The 17,114-nt window shown below is 37.9% G+C and overlaps 2 non-coding genes and 1 pseudogene across 2 annotated transcripts; all 3 read right to left on the minus strand.

Annotated features, from left to right (window-relative positions):
* Window positions 1–17,114, minus strand: part of LOC148555543 (uncharacterized) — a 193,399-nt pseudogene that overhangs the window by 70,698 nt on the left and 105,587 nt on the right.
* On the minus strand, window positions 6,005–6,112 carry LOC148555547 (small nucleolar RNA R71). Its single transcript, XR_015888047.1, has one exon. It is a non-coding gene; the product is annotated as a small nucleolar RNA R71 (small nucleolar RNA).
* Window positions 15,385–15,492, minus strand: LOC148555548 (small nucleolar RNA R71). The gene has a single exon (XR_015887946.1). It is a non-coding gene; the product is annotated as a small nucleolar RNA R71 (small nucleolar RNA).

Consider the following 17,114-nt stretch of genomic DNA (forward strand, 5'->3'; position numbering starts at 1 on the left):
GCTTTGAATGGTCTTTTGTCCTTGCGCAAGGGAGTGAAGCAACTCGTCATTGGGAGAGAAAGGTGGGTAAGTGACTTGAGGGACCTGCTATTGGTTGTTCTGAGGCGTTTGGGACTGTCTTAGGTAAGGTGCTCTGTAAGGCTGGTTCTAGTTCTGCTGTCTGTTGTTATTGTTGTTGTTGTTCCACCTCTGATTTCTATTGTTGTCTATGCCTCCTCTGTTGTAGTTGTCCCTCCATCCTTGGTTGGAATTTTCTTGCCAACCTTGATTGTAGTTTCCACCTTGGTTGTAATTGCCGCTTTGTTGATAGTATCCTTGATTCAGGCAGTCATAAAAATTATGAGTAGCTGCCAAGGTGTTGTCTTCTTGTTGGAGTTGTAGACACTCATCAGTATAATGAGCATAATTGGCACATATTCCATATACTCTTTAAGGAACCAAGTGTTGACTCTGTTGTGATGGGGGAGGCTGAGGTTGTTGTTGATTCAGGTGTATCTGCTTCAGTAGGTTGGTCATCTCACACAGAGTTTGTGTGAGAGCAGTAGTCTCACTGCTAGAGAAAACCTCTGCAATAGCTTTGGGATGGTTGTTCCTATGCCTAGTATTCCGAGTGGACTTAGCTAGGTCGCTGATCAGTTTCCACGCTTCATCTAAGGTCTTGTACTTTTTCAGAGAACCATTACTCGCACCATCAAATGTAGTCTTATCCTGAGGCTTCATGCCTTGTGTGAAGTATCTGATCAACACCAACTTGTCAATCATGTGGTGGGGGCATACGTCCAGAAGATTCCTGAAGCGCTCCCAATACTCATAAAAAGTCTCTGATTCGCCTTGCATAATGCAGAAAATTTCTTTCCTCAGTCTATCAGTAACTTCAGCTGGAAAGTATTTTTCTAAGAATTCTCTCCTGAGCGTATCCATGTTGGTAACAACTGCTTCAGGTTGAGTGTAGTACCACTCCCTCGCCTTTTCCTCAAGAGAAAATGGGAAGGCGGTTAGCAAAATAGCAGTCTCATCTGCACCATGACGCCTAACAGTAGAACAGGCTGTCTGAAAATCCCTGAGGTGCTTTATAGGCTCCTGAGCAGGTAAGCCATGAAACTTAGGTATCAAGTTGATTAGCGCAGTCTTCAGTTTAAAATCTGCAGCCAGATTTGGGTGACGCGCTTGATACGGTTGCAGTGTAAAGTCTGGAGCTCTAGCTTCTTGGAGAGTAATCCTCCTGGGCTCCTCCATATCCTTCACGTAAATTAACTGAATCAGTAGTAGAGGAGCTTGTTTCTTCCTCAAATGGTGGTTCAGATGTGCCCTCTGATGAGACTGGTGAATTGATAGTAACCACTTCACCACCCTAAGAGGCTAACCAACGCCGAGCTCGCCTAATACGTGAAAGAGTTCTTTCAATTTCAGGATCAAATGCGGCTAAGCTCGGATCAGGCAGTGAATGCATCATTCAATGAAAGAAACATACAGCTCATGGTAATAAAATAAAATAAAATATGCAAATAAATAAAATTAAAAATATTTACACCAACTAACAATTTAGCACGCTATTGCAACTTCCCGGCAACGGCGCCAAAAATTAACGTGGCAAAAATTAGCCGATTAAGAAATTAATCTGGAAATAACGTTGCGAGTACAGTTCTTAACCAGTAAAAATCCGCTTATTAATTTAGAAGGGTTGTTACAAAATTAGAATAAAAATACTGGGAGTAGATACCTGATGAGCGGATAATTTATACGCTTTTTGACATTGTTTTTAGTATGTTTTTAGTAGGATCTAGTTACTTTTAGGGATGTTTTCATTAGTTTTTATGTTAAATTCACATTTTTGGACTTTACTATGAGTTTGTATGTTTTTCTGTGATTTCAGGTATTTTCTGGCTGAAATTGAGGGACTTGAGCAAAAATCAGATTCAGAGGTTGAAGAAGGACTGCTGATGTTGTTGGATTCTAACCTCCCTACACTCAAAATGGATTTTCTGGAGCTACAGAACTCAAAATGGCGCGCTTCAAATTGCATTGGAAAGTAGACATCCAGGGCTTTCCAGAAATATATAATAGTCCATACTTTGCCCAAGTTTAGATGACGCAAACTGGCATTCAACGCCAGCTCTCTGCCCAATTCTGGCGTCCAGCGCCAGAAACAAGCTGCAAAGTGGAGTTCAACGCCTAAACTGGCACAAAAGCTGGCATTCAACTCCAGAAAGAGCCTCTGCACGTGTAACATTCAAGCTCAGCCTAAGCACACACCAAGTGGGCCCCGGAAGTGGATTTATGCATCAATTACTTACTTCTGTAAACCCTAGTGGCTAGTTTATTATAAATAGGACTTTTTACTATTGTATTAGACATCTTTGGATCTTTAGATCTTTGGATCTTTGGATCTTTGGAACCATCTTTTGATCATTTTTAGATCTCTGGACCTCCATGGGAGGCTGCCATTCGGCCATGCTTACCCTCTATTCACTTATGTATTTTCAACGGTAGAGTTTCTACACTCCATAGATTAAGGTGTGGAGCTCTGCTGTTCCTCAAAGATTAATACAACGTACTACTGTTTTCTATTCAATTCATCTTATTTCGCTTCTAAGATATTCATCCGCACTTCAACCTGAATGTGATGAACGTGACAATCATCATCATTCCCTATGAACGCGTGCCTGACAACCACTTCCGTTCTACATTAGATTGAATGAGTATCTCTTAGATCTCTTAATCAGAATCTTCGTGGTATAAGCTAGATTGATGGCAGCATTTATGAGATTCCGGAAAGTCTAAACCTTGTCCGTGGTATTCCGAGTAGGACTCTGGGATTGAATGACTGTGACGAACTCAAAACTCGTGAGTGCTGGGCGTAGTGACAGACGCAAAAAGGATAGTAAATCCTATTCCAGTATGATCGAGAACCTCCAAGATGATTAGCCATGCAGTGACAGCGCATCGGACCATTTTCACAGAGAGGAATAGGATGCAACCAACGACAAGGGTGATGCCTCCAGACGATTAGCCGTGCTGTGACAGAGCATTTGGACCATTTTCCCGAGAGAGATCGAAAGTAGCCATTGGCACCGGTGACATTCTTACATAAAGCTAGCCATAGAAAGGAGTAAGATAGATTGGATGAAGACAGCAGGAAAGCAGAGGTTCAGAGGAACGAATGCATCTCCATACGCTTATCTGAAATTCTCACCAATGAGTTACATAAGTATTTCTATCCTTATTTTATTAATTAATTTCGAAAACCCCATTACTATTTTATATCCGCCTGACTGAGATTTACAAGGTGACCATAGCTTGCTTCATACCAACAATCTCCGTGGGATTCGACCGTTACTCACGTAAGGTATTACTTGGACGACTCAGTGCACTTGCTGGTTAGTTGTGCGAAGTTGTGAACCATGGTATTGGCATCGTGTTTTTGGTGCCATTGCCAGGGAAAGAAAGAGCAATGAATTTTACATAATCAAAGTGTAATCACAATTTCGTCCACCAAGTTTTTGGCGCCGTTGCCGGGGAAAGAAAGAGCAATGAATTTTACATAATCAAAGTGTAATCACAATTTCGTCCACCAAGTTTTTGGCGTCGTTGCCGGGGATTGTTCGAGTTTGGACAACTGACGGTTCATCTTGTTGCTCAGATTAGGTAACTTTCTTTTCGTTTTCTTTTCAAAAGGTTTTCAAAAAAAAATTTCAAAAAAATCTTTCAAAAAAAAAAACTTTCTCCTTTATTTTAAAAAAAAAAAATTTAAAAAAATAAAAATGTTTTCAAAAAAATATAATTTTCTTCAGAAATTTTAAGAATGAATTCTAGTGTTTCATGAAGCATGTAAAGCCATGACTAAATTCATTTGGACTGAGGCTTCCAATTTGTTATCAAGAGCAAGCTAGTTGTTGCTAATTCACCTGCTGATGTTCCTGATTTACATACTAAAGCTTGGCTGGCTATTAAGCCATGCCTGACCCTTTGATTGGAGCTTTAGACTAAAAAGCATAAGATTCCTGGAATTCATATTAAAAATTTTGGAATCCTTATTTTTCTTTTTCACACTAATTTTTAAAAAAAAATACAAAAAAAAATTAGAGAATCATAAAAAAATCAAAAAAAATATTTATGTGTTTCTTGTTTGAGTCATGTGTCATGTTATAAGTTTGGTGTCAATTGCATACTCATCTTGCATTTTTTTTTTCGAAAATTCTCATGCATTCATAGTGTTCTTCATGATCTTCAAGTTGTTCTTGGTAAGTCTTCTTGTTTAATCTTTGCATTTGCATGGTTTGTGTCTTTTCTTGTTTTTCATATGCATTCTTGGATTCTTAGAGTCTAAGCATTAAAGAATTCTAAGTTTGGTGTCCTGCATGTTTTCTTTGCATTAAAAATTTTTCAAAAAAAATGTTCTTGATGTTCATCATGATCTTCATAGTGTTCTTGGTGTTCATCTTGACATTCATAGTGTTCTTGCATGCATTCCTTGTTTTGATTCAAAAATAAAAGAGAAAAACATGAAAATGATGTTTTAATTTTTCCCTCTCATCATTAAAATTCAAAAATCAAAAAAATATCTTTCCCTTTTTCTCTCTTAAAATTTCAAAAATTAGATTTGACTTTTTCAAAAAATTTTAAAATCTAGTTATTTTCTATGAGTCAAATCAAATTTTCAATTTAAAAATCTTATCTTTTTCAAAATCTTTTTCAAAAAATTAAATCTTTTTCATTTTTCTTAGTTATTTTCGAAAATTTTAAAAATATTTTTCAAAAATCTTTTTCTTATCTTTACCTCATAATTTTCGAAAATAACAATAACAATTAATGTTTTGATTCAAAAATTTCAAGTTTGTTACTTACTTGTTAAGAAAGATTCAAACTTTGAGTTCTAGAATCATATCTTGTGATTTCTTGTGAATCAAGTCATTAATTGTGATTTTAAAAATCAAATCTTTTTCAAAACTAATTTCAATCATATCTTTTCAAAAATATCTTCTTATCTTATCTTTTTCAAAAATTTGATTTCAAAATATCTTTTCTAACTTCCTAACTTCTTATCTTTTCAAAATTTGTTTCAACTAACTAACTAACTTTTTGTTTGTTTCTTATCTTTTTCAAAACTACCTAACTAACTCTCTCTCTCTAATTTTCAAAAATATCTTCCCTCTTTTTCAAAATTTCTTTTTAATTAACTAATTATTTCAATTTTTAAGATTTTAATTTTCGAAAACTACTAACCTTTTTCAAAAAAAATATTTTCGAAAATCACTAACCCTTTTTTGAAAAAATTATTTTCAAAAATTCACTTCCCTCTCTCATCTTATTCTATTTATTTATTCATCTACTAAACTCACCAAATTCGAACCCCCTCTTCTATCTGTGTTCGAATTTTTTTCTTATTTTCTTCTTCTACTAACAATAAGGAACCTCTTTACTGTGACATAGAGGATTCCTCTTCTTTTCTTTTTCTCTTCTCTTTCTTATGAGCAGAGACAAAGAAAAAGGCATTCTTGTTGAAGCTGATCCAGAACCTGAAAGGACTCTGAAAAGAAAACTAAGAGAAGCTAAATTACAACAATCTAGAGACAACCTTATTGAAAATTTCGAACAAGTAAAGGAGATGGCAACCGAACCCAACAACAATAATGCAAGGAGAATGCTTGGTGACTTTACTGCACCTAATTCCAATTTACATGGAAGAAGCATCTCCATTCCTACCATTGGAGCAAACAATTTTGAGCTGAAACCTCAGCTAGTTTCTCTGATGCAGCAGAACTACAAGTTTCATGGACTTCTATCTGAAGATCCTTTTCAGTTCTTAACTGAATTCTTGCAGATCTGTGATACTGTTAAGACTAATGGAGTAGATCCTGAGGTCTACAGGCTCATGCTTTTCCCTTTTGCTGTAAGAGACAGAGCTAGAGTGTGGTTGGACTCTCAACCCAAAGACAGCCTGAACTCTTGGGATAAGCTGGTCACGGCTTTCTTAGCCAAGTTCTTTCCTCCTCAAAAGCTGAGCAAGCTTAGAGCCGATGTTCAAACCTTCAGACAGAAAGAAGGTGAATCCCTCTATGAAGCTTGGGAAAGATACAAGCAGCTGACCAAAAAGTGTCCTTCTGACATGCTTTCAGAATGGACCATCCTGGATATCTTCTATGATGGTTTATCTGAGCTATCAAAGATGTCATTGGATACTTCTGCAGGTGGATCCATTCACCTAAAGAAAATGCCTGCAGAAGCTCAAGAACTCATTGACATGGTTGCTAATAACCAGTTCATGTACACTTCTGAGAGGAATCCTGTGAGTAATGGGACGCCTATGAAGAAGGAAGTTCTTGAAGTTGATACTCTCAATGCCATATTGGCTCAGAACAAAATATTGACTCAGCAAGTCAATATGATTTCTCAGAGTCTGAATGGAATGCAAGCTGCATCCAACAGTACTCAAGAGGCTTCTTATGCAGAAGAAGCTTATAATCCTGAAAACCCTGCAATAGTAGAGGTGAATTACTTAGGTGAACCTTATGGAAACACCTATAACCCATCATGGATAAATCATCCAAATCTCTCATGGAAGGATCAAAGGCCTCAACAAAGGCTTTAATAATGGTGGAAGAAACAGGTTTAACAATAATAAACCTTTTCCATCATCCACTCAGCAACAGATAGAGAACTCTGAATAAAATACCTCTAATTTAGCAAACTTAGTCTCTGATCTATCTAAGGCCACTGTGAGTTTCATGAATTAAACAAGGTCTTCCATTAGAAATTTGGAAGCAAAAGTGGGCCAGCTAAGTAAAAGGATCACTGAAATCCCTCCTAGTACTCTCCCAAGCAATACAGAAGAGAATCCAAAAGGAGAGTACAAGGCCATTGACATAAGCACCATGGCCGAACCTGTAAGGGAAGGAGAGGACGTGAATCCCAAGGAGGAAGACCTCCTGGGATGCCCAGTGATCAATAAGGAGTTTCCCTCTGAGAAACCAAAGGAATCTGAGACTCATCTAGAGACCATAGAGATTCCATTGAACCTCCTTATGCCATTCATGAGCTCTGATGAGTATTCCTCTTCTGAAGAGAATGAGGATGTTACTGAAGAGCAAGCTGCCAAGTTCCTTGGTGCAATCATGAAGCTGAATGCCAAATTATTTGGTATTGAAACTTGGGAAGATGAACCTCCCTTGTTCACCAATGAACTAAGTGATCTGGATCAACTGACATTGCCTCAGAAGAGACAGGATCCTGGAAAGTTCATAATACCTTGTACCATAGGCACCATGATCTTTAAGGCTCTGTGTGACCTTGGTTCAGGGATAAACCTCATGCCCCTCTCTGTAATAGAGAAACTGGGAATCTATGGGGTGCAAGCTGCTAAATCTCATTAGAGATGGCAGATAATTCAAGAAAATAGGCTTATGGACAAGTAGAGGACGTGTTAGTAAAGGTTGAAGGCCTTTACATCCCTGCTGATTTCATAGTCTTAGATACTGGAAAGGAAGAGGATGAATCCATCATCCTAGGAAGACCTTTCCTAACCACAGCAAGAGCTGTGATTGATGTGGACAGAGGAGAATTGATCCTTCAATTAAATAAGGACAACCTTGTGTTTACAACTCAAGGATCTCTCTCTGCATCCATGGAGAGGAAGCAGAAAAAGCTTCTCTCAAAGCAGAGTCAAACAAAGCCCCCACAGTCAAACTCTAAGTTTGGTGTTTAACTCCCATATCCAAACTCTAAGTTTGGTGTTGGAGAGCCTCAACAATGCTCTGAACATCTGTAAGGCTCCATGAGAGCCCACTGTCAAGCTATTGACATTAAAGAAGCGCTTGTTGGGAGGCAACCCAATTTTTATTTATCTAACTATATTTTTTCTTAGTTATATGTCTTTGTAGGTTCATGATCATGAGGAGTCACAAAATAAATATAAAAATTGAAAACGGAATAAAAAACAGCAGAAGAAAAATCACACCGTGGAGGAAGCATCTGCCTGGCGTTCAACGCCAGAATAGAGCATGGTTCTGGCGCTGAACGCCCAAAATGGGCAGTATCTAGGCGCTGAACGCCCAAAATGGGCATCATCTGGGCGCTGAACGCCAGAATTGCACCCTGGAGAGGAGCTGGCGCTGAACGCCCAGAACAAGCATGGTTCTGGCGTTCAACACCAGAAATGGGCAACAAATGGGCGTTGAATGACCAAAATGGGCACCAACCTGGCGCTGAACGCCCAGAGTTGTGTGCAAGGGCATTTTACATGCCTAATTTGGTGCAAGGTTGTAAATCCTTGAACACCTCAGGATCTGTGGACCCCACAGGATCACCTCTGGATCTGTGGACCCCACAGGATCCCCACCTACCTCCACTCACTTCTTCTCACCCCTCACCACTCTCTTTCACAAAATCCCATAAACACTCTTCCCCAAAACCCTTCACCAATCACCTCAATCTCTCTTCCCCATCACCTCCTCACCACTCACATCCATCCACTCTTCCCCATAAACCTACCTCATAAACTCCACCTACCTTCAAAATTCAAAATCAATTTCTCACCCAAACCCACCCTAAATGGCCGAACCTCCTCCCCCTCCCATCCCTATATATAACCCTCCATTCTTCCTCATTTTCACACAACACAACCCTCTCTTCTCTTCTTGGCCGAAACACAACCCCTTCTCCCTCTCCTCCATTTCTTCTTCTTCTTTATCTATTCTTTCTTCTCTTGCTCGAGGGCGAGCAAAATTCTAAGTTTGGTGTGGTAAAAGCATAAGCTTTTTGTTTTTCCATTACAATTGATGGCACCTAAGACTGGAGAATCCTCTAGAAAAGGAAAAGGGAAGACAAAAGCTTCCACTTCCGAGTCATGGGAGATGGAAAGGTTCATCTCCAAAGCCCATCAAGACCATTTATATGATGTTGTGGCCAAGAAGAAGGAGATCCCCGAGGTCCCTTTCAAACTCAAAAGAAATGAGTATCCGGAGATCCGACATGAAATTCAAAGAAGAGGTTGGGAAGTTCTAACAAATCCCATCCAACAAGTCGGCATCCTAATGGTTCAAGAGTTCTATGCCAATGCATGGATCACCAAGAACCATGATCAAAGTAAGAACCTGGATCCAAAGAACTATGTTACAATGGTTCGGGGGAAATACTTAGATTTTAGTCCGAAAAATGTGAGGTTGGCGTTCAACTTGCCAAACATGGAAGAGAACGCACGCCCCTATACAAGGAGAGTCAACTTTGATCAAAGGTTGGACCAAGTCCTTATGGACATATGTGTAAAAGGAGCTCAATGGAAAATTGACTCAAAAGGCAAACTGGTTCAACTAAGAAGACTGGACCTTAAGCCTGTAGCTAAAGGGTGGTTGGAGTTCATTCAATGCTCAATCATTCCCACTAGCAACCGGTCTGAAGTTACTATAGACCGGGCCATCATGATCCATAGCATCATGATTGGAGAAGAGGTGGAAGTTCATGAGATTATACCTCAAGAACTCTACAAGGTGGCTGACAAGTCCCCCACTATGGCAAGGTTAGCCTTTCCTCACCTCATTTGCCACCTATGCAATTCGGCTGGGATTGACATAGAGGGAGATATCCTCATTAAAGAGGACAAGCCCATCACTAAGAAAAAGATGGAGCAAGCAAGAGAGCCCATTCATGGAGCTCAAGAGGCGTATGAAGCTCATCACCATGAGATCCCGGAGATGCCTCAAATGCATTTTCCTCCACAAAACTATTGGGAGCAAATCAACACCTCCCTAGGAGAATTGAGTTCTGATATGGGACAACTAAGGGTGGAACATCAAGAGCACTCCATCATCCTTCATGAAATAAGAGAAGATCAAAAAGCAATAAAGGAGGAGCAACAAAGACAAGGAAGAGACATAAAAGAGCTCAAGGACATCATTGGTTCCTCAAGAAGGAAACACCACCATCACTAAGGTGGATTCATTCCTTGTTCTTATTTCTTCTGTTTTTCGTTTTCTATGTTATGTGCTTATCTATGTTTGTGTCTTCATTACATGATCATTAGTAGTTAGTAACTATGTCTTAAAGTTATGAATGTCCTATGAATCCATCACCTCTCTTAAATGAAAAATGTTTTAATTCAAAAGAACAAGAAGTACATGAGTTTCGAATTTATCCTTGAACTTAGCTTAATTATATTGATGTGGTGACAATGCTTCTTGTTTTCTGAATGTATGCTTGAACAGTGCATATGTCTTTTGAAGTTGTTGTCTAAGAATGTTAAATATGTTGGCTCTTGAAAGAATGATGACTAGGAGACATGTTATTTGATAATCTGAAAAATCATAAAAATGATTCTTGAAGCAAGAAAAAGCAGCAAAGAACAAAGCTTGCAGAAAAAAAAAATAAAATAGGCAAAAAAAAAATTTATATATATATATATATATAGAAAAAAAAGAAAAAAAGAAAAAAGCAAGCAGAAAAAGCCAAAAGCTCTTAAAACCAAGAGGCAAGAGCAAAAAGCCAATAACCCTTAAAACCAAAAGGCAAGGGCAAATAAAAAGGATCCCAAGGCTTTGAGCATCAGTGGATAGGAGGTCCTAAAGGAATAAAATCCTGGTCTAAGCGGCTAAACCAAGCTGTCCCTAACCATGTGCTTGTGGCGTGTAGGTGTCAAGTGAAAACTTGAGACTGAGCGGTTAAAGTCAAGGTCCAAAGCAAAAAAAAAAAATAGTGTGCTTAAGAACCCTGGACACCTCTAATTGGGGACTTTAGCAAAGTTGAGTCACAATCTGAAAAGGTTCACCCAATTATGTGTCTGTGGCATTTATGTATCCGGTGGTAATACTGGAAAACAAAGTGCTTAGGGCCACGGCCAAGACTCATAAAATAGCTGTATTCAAGAATCATCATACTGAACTAGGAGAATCAATAACACTATCTGAACTCTGAGTTCCTATAGATGCCAATCATTCTGAACCTCAATGGATAAAGTGAGATGCCAAAACTATTCAAGAGGCAAAAAGCTATAAGTCCCGCTCATATAATTGAAGCTATGTTTCATTGATAGTTTGGAATTTATAGTATATTCTCTTCTTTTTATCCTATTTTGATTTTCAGTTGCTTGGGGACAAGCAACAATTTAAGTTTGGTGTTGTGATGAGCGGATAATTTATACGCTTTTTGACATTGTTTTTAGTATGTTTTTAGTATGATCTAGTTACTTTTAGGGATGTTTTCATTAGTTTTTATGTTAAATTCACATTTCTGGACTTTACTATGAGTTTGTGTGTTTTTCTGTGATTTCAGGTATTTTCTGGCTGAAATTGAGGGATTTGAGCAAAAATCAGATTCAGAGGTTGAAGAAGGACTGCTAATGCTGTTTGATTCTGACCTCCCTGCACTCAAAATGGATTACCTGGAGCTACAGAACTCAAAATGGCACGCTTTCAATTGCATTGGAAAGTAGACATCCAGGGCTTTCCAGAAATATATAATAGTCCATACTTTGCCCAAGTTTAGACGACGCAAACTGGCATTCAACGCCAGCTCTCTGCCCAATTCTGGCGTCCAGCGCCAGAAACAAGCTGCAAAGTGGAGTTCAACGCCCAAATTGGCACAAAAGCTAGCATTCAACTCCAGAAAGAGCCTTTGCACGTGTAACATTCAAGCTCAGCCCAAGCACACACCAAGTGGGCCCCGGAAGTGGATTTATGCATCAATTACTTACTTTTGTAAACCCTAGTGGCTAGTTTATTATAAATAGGACTTTTTACTATTGTATTAGACATCTTTGGATCTTTGGATCTTTGGATCTTTGGAACCATCTTTTGATCATTTCTAGATCTCTAGACCTCCATGGGAGGCTGGCCATTCGGCCATGCTTACCCTCTATTCACTTATGTATTTTCAACGGTAGAGTTTCTACACTCCATAGATTAAGGTGTGGAGCTCTGCTGTTCCTCAAAGATTAATGCAAAGTACTACTATTTTCTATTCAATTCATCTTATTTCGCATCTAAGATATTCATCCGCACTTCAACCTGAATGTGATGAACGTGACAATCATCATCATTCCCTATGAACGCGTGCCTGACAACCACTTCCGTTCTACATTAGATTGAATGAGTATCTCTTAGATCTCTTAATCAGAATCTTCGTGGTATAAGCTAGATTGATGGCAGCATTCATGAGATTCCGGAAAGTCTAAACCTTGTCCGTGGTATTCCGAGTAGGACTCTGGGATTGAATGACTGTGACGAAATCAAAACTCGTGAGTGCTGGGCGTAGTGACAGACGCAAAAAGGATAGAAAATCCTATTCCAGTATGATCGAGAACCTCCAAGATGATTAGCCATGCAGGGACAGCGCATCAGACCATTTTCACAGAGAGGAATAGGATGCAACCAATGACAAGGGTGATGCCTCCAGACGATTAGCCGTGCTGTGACAGAGCATTTGGACCATTTTCCCGAGAGAGATCGAAAGTAGCCATTGGCACCGGTGACATCCTTACATAAAGCCAGCCATAGAAAGGAGTAAGATAGATTGGATGAAGACAGCAGGAAAGCAGAGGTTCAGAGGAACGAATGCATCTCCATACGCTTATCTGAAATTCTCACCAATGAGTTACATAAGTATTTCTATCCTTATTTTATTAATTAATTTCGAAAACCCCATTACTATTTTATATCCGCCTGACTGAGATTTACAAGGTGACCATAGCTTGCTTCATACCAACAATCTCCATGGGATTCGACCGTTACTCACGTAAGGTATTACTTGGACGACTCAGTGCACTTGCTGGTTAGTTGTGCGAAGTTGTGAACCATGGTATTGGCATCGTGTTTTTGGTGCCATTGCCAGGGAAAGAAAGAGCAATGAATTTTACATAATCAAAGTTTAATCACAATTTCGTCCACCAAGTTTTTGGCGCCGTTGCCGGGGAAAGAAAGAGCAATGAATTTTACATAATCAAAGTGTAATCACAATTTCGTCCACCAAGTTTTTGGCGCCGTTGCCGGGGATTGTTCGAGTTTGGACAACTGACGGTTCATCTTGTTGCTTAGATTAGGTAACTTTCTTTTCTTTTCTTTTCAAAAGGTTTTCAAAAAAAAAATTTCAAAAAAATCTTTCAAAAAAAAAAAACTTTCTCCTTTGTTTTAAAAAAAAATTTTTAAAAAAAAATAAAAATGTTTTCAAAAAAATATAATTTTCTTCAGAATTTTTAAGAATGAATTCTAGTGTTTCATGAAGCATGTAAAGCCATGTCTAAATTCATTTGGACTAAGGCTTCCAATTTGTTATCAAGAGCAAGCTAGTTGTTGCTAATTCACCTGCTGCTGTTCCTGATTTACATACTAAAGCTTGGCTGGCTATTCAGCCATGCCTGACCCTTTGATTGGAGCTTTAGACTAAAAAGCATAAGATTCCTGGAATTCATATTAAAAATTTTGGAATCCTTATTTTTCTTTTTCACACTAATTTTCGAAAAAAAAATACAAAAAAAATTAGAGAATCATAAAAAAATCAAAAAAAATATTTATGTGTTTCTTGTTTGAGTCATGTGTCATGTTATAAGTTTGGTGTCAATTGCATACTCATCTTGCATTTTTTTTTTCGAAAATTCTCATGTATTCATAGTGTTCTTCATGATCTTCAAGTTGTTCTTGGTAAGTCTTCTTGTTTGATCTTTGCATTTGCATGGTTTGTGTCTTTTCTTGTTTTTCATATGCATTCTTGGATTCTTAGTGTCTAAGCATTAAAGAATTCTAAGTTTGGTGTCCTGCATGTTTTCTTTGCATTAAAAATTTTTCAAAAAAAATGTTCTTGATGTTCATCATGATCTTCATAGTGTTCTTGGTGTTCATCTTGACATTCATAGTGTTCTTGCATGCATTCCTTGTTTTGATTCAAAAATAAAAGAGAAAAACATGAAAATGATGTTTTAATTTTTCCCTCTCATCATTAAAATTCAAAAATCAAAAAATATCTTTCCCTTTTTCTCTCTTAAAATTTCAAAAATTAGATTTGACTTTTTCAAAAATTTTTAAAATCTAGTTGTTTTCTATGAGTCAAATCAAATTTTCAATTTAAAAATCTTATCTTTTTCAAAATCTTTTTCAAAAAATTAAATCTTTTTCATTTTTCTTAGTTATTTTCGAAAATTTTAAAAATATTTTTCAAAAATCTTTTTCTTATCTTTACCTCATAATTTTCGAAAATAACAATAACAATTAATGTTTTGATTCAAAAATTTCAAGTTTGTTACTTACTTGTTAAGAATGATTCAAACTTTGAGTTCTAGAATCATATCTTGTGATTTCTTGTGAATCAAGTCATTAATTGTGATTTTAAAAATCAAATCTTTTTCAAAACTAATTTCAATCATATCTTTTCAAAAATATCTTCTTATCTTATCTTTTTCAAAAATTTGATTTTAAAATATCTTTTCTAACTTCCTAACTTCTTATCTTTTCAAAATTTGTTTCAACTAACTAACTAACTTTTTGTTTGTTTCTTATCTTTTTCAAAACTACCTAACTAACTCTCTCTCTCTAATTTTCGAAAATATCTTCCCTCTTTTTCAAAATTTCTTTTTAATTAACTAATTATTTCAATTTTTAAGATTTTAATTTTCGAAAACTACTAACCTTTTTCAAAAAAACTATTTTCGAAAATCACTAACCCTTTTTCAAAAAAATTATTTTCGAAAATTCACTTCCCTCTCTCATCTTATTCTATTTATTTATTCATCTACTAAACTCACCAAATTCGAACCCCCTCTTCTATCTGTGTTCGAATTTTTTTCTTCTTTTCTTCTTCTGCTAACAATAAAGAACCTCTTTACTGTGACATAGAGGATTCATCTTCTTTTCTTTTTCTCTTCTCTTTCTTATGAGCAGAGACAAAGAAAAAGGCATTCTTGTTGAAGCTGATCCAGAACCTGAAAGGACTCTGAAAAGAAAACTAAGAGAAGCTAAATTACAACAATCCAGAGACAACCTTATTGAAAATTTTGAACAAGTAAAGGAGATGGCAGCCGAACCCAAAAACAATAATGCAAGGAGAACGCTTGGTGACTTTACTACACCTAATTCCAGTTTACATGGAAGAAGCATCTCCATTCCTACCATTGGAGCAAACAATTTTGAGCTGAAACCTCAGCTAGTTTCTCTGATGCAGCAGAACTGCAAGTTTCATGGACTTCCATCTGAAGATCCTTTTCAGTTCTTAACTGAATTCTTACAGATCTGTGATACTGTTAAGACTAATGGAGTAGATCCTGAGGTCTACAGGCTCATGCTTTTCCCTTTTGCTGTAAGAGACAGAGCTAGAGTGTGGTTGGACTCTCAACCCAAAGACAGCCTGAACTCTTGGGATAAGCTGGTCACGGCTTTCTTAGCCAAGTTCTTTCCTCCTCAAAAGCTGAGCAAGCTTAGAGCTGATGTTCAAACCTTCAGACAAAAAGAAGGTGAATCCCTCTATGAAGCTTGGGAAAGATACAAGCAGCTGACCAAAAAGTGTCCTTCTGACATGCTTTTAGAATGGACCATCCTGGATATCTTCTATGATGGTTTATCTGAGCTATCAAAGATGTCATTGGATACTTCTGCAGGTGGATCCATTCACCTAAAGAAAACGCCTGCAGAAGCTCAAGAACTCATTGACATGGTTGCTAATAACCAGTTCATGTACACTTCTGAGAGGAATCCTGTGAGTAATGGGACGCCTATGAAGAAGGGATTTCTTGAAGTTGATACTCTGAATGCCATATTGGCTCATAACAAAATATTGACTCAGCAAGTCAATATGATTTCTCAGAGTCTGAATGGAATGCAAGCTGCATCCAACAATACTCAAGAGGCTTCTTATGCAGAAGAAGCTTATGATCCTGAAAACCCTGCAATAACAGAGGTGAATTACTTAGGTGAACCTTATGGAAACACCTATAACCCATCATGGAGAAATCATCCAAATCTCTCATGGAAGGATCAAAGGCCTCAACAAAGGCTTTAATAATGGTGGAAGAAACAGGTTTAACAATAATAAACCTTTTCCATCATCCACTCAGCAACAGATAGAGAACTCTGAACAAAATACCTCTAATTTAGCAAACTTAGTCTCTGATCTATCTAAGACCACTGTGAGTTTCATGAATAAAACAAGGTCTTCCATTAGAAATTTGGAAGCACAAGTGGGCCAGCTGAGTAAAAGGATCACTGAAATCCCTCCTAGTACTCTCCCAAGCAATACAGAAGAGAATCCAAAAGGAGAGTGCAAGGCCATTGACATAAGCACCATGGCCGAACCTGTAAGGGAAGGAGAGGACGTGAATCCCAAGGAGGAAGACCTCCTGGGATGCCCAGAAATCAATAAGGAGTTTCCCTCTGAGGAACCAAAGGAATCTGAGACTCATTTAGAGACCATAGAGATTCCATTGAACCTCCTTATGCCATTCATGAGCTCTGATGAGTATTCCTCTTCTGAAGAGAATGAGGATGTTACTGAAGAGCAAGCTGCCAAGTTCCTTGGTGCAATCATGAAGCTGAATGCCAAATTATTTGGTATTGAAACTTGGGAAGATGAACCTCCCTTGTTCACCAATGAACTAAGTGATCTAGATCAACTGACATTGCCTCAGAAGAGACAGGATCCTGGAAAGTTCATAATACCTTGTACCATAGGCACCATGATCTTTAAGGCTCTGTGTGACCTTGGTTCAGGGATAAACCTCATGCCCCTCTCCGTAATAGAGAAACTGGGAATCTAAGGGGTGCAAGCTGCTAAAATCTCATTAGAGATGGCAGATAATTCAAGAAAACAGGCTTATGGACAAGTAGAGGACGTGTTAGTAAAGGTTGAAGGCCTTTACATCCCTGCTGATTTCATAGTCTTAGATACTGGAAAGGAAGAGGATGAATCCATCATCCTAGGAAGACCTTTCCTAGCCACAGCAAGAGCTGTGATTGATGTGGACAGAGGAGAATTGATCCTTCAATTAAATAAGGACAACCTTGTGTTTACAACTCAAGGATCTCTCTCTGCATCCATGGAGAGGAAGCAGAAAAAGCTTCTCTCAAAGCAGAGTCAAACAAAGCCCCCACAGTCAAACTCTAAGTTTGGTGTTGGGAGGCCACAACCAAACTCTAAGTTTGGTGTTG

This window comes from Arachis ipaensis, chromosome B6 (assembly GCF_059453495.1).
Source record: "Arachis ipaensis isolate K30076 ecotype BB chromosome B6, ASM5945349v1, whole genome shotgun sequence".
Taxonomy (NCBI): domain Eukaryota; kingdom Viridiplantae; phylum Streptophyta; class Magnoliopsida; order Fabales; family Fabaceae; genus Arachis; species Arachis ipaensis.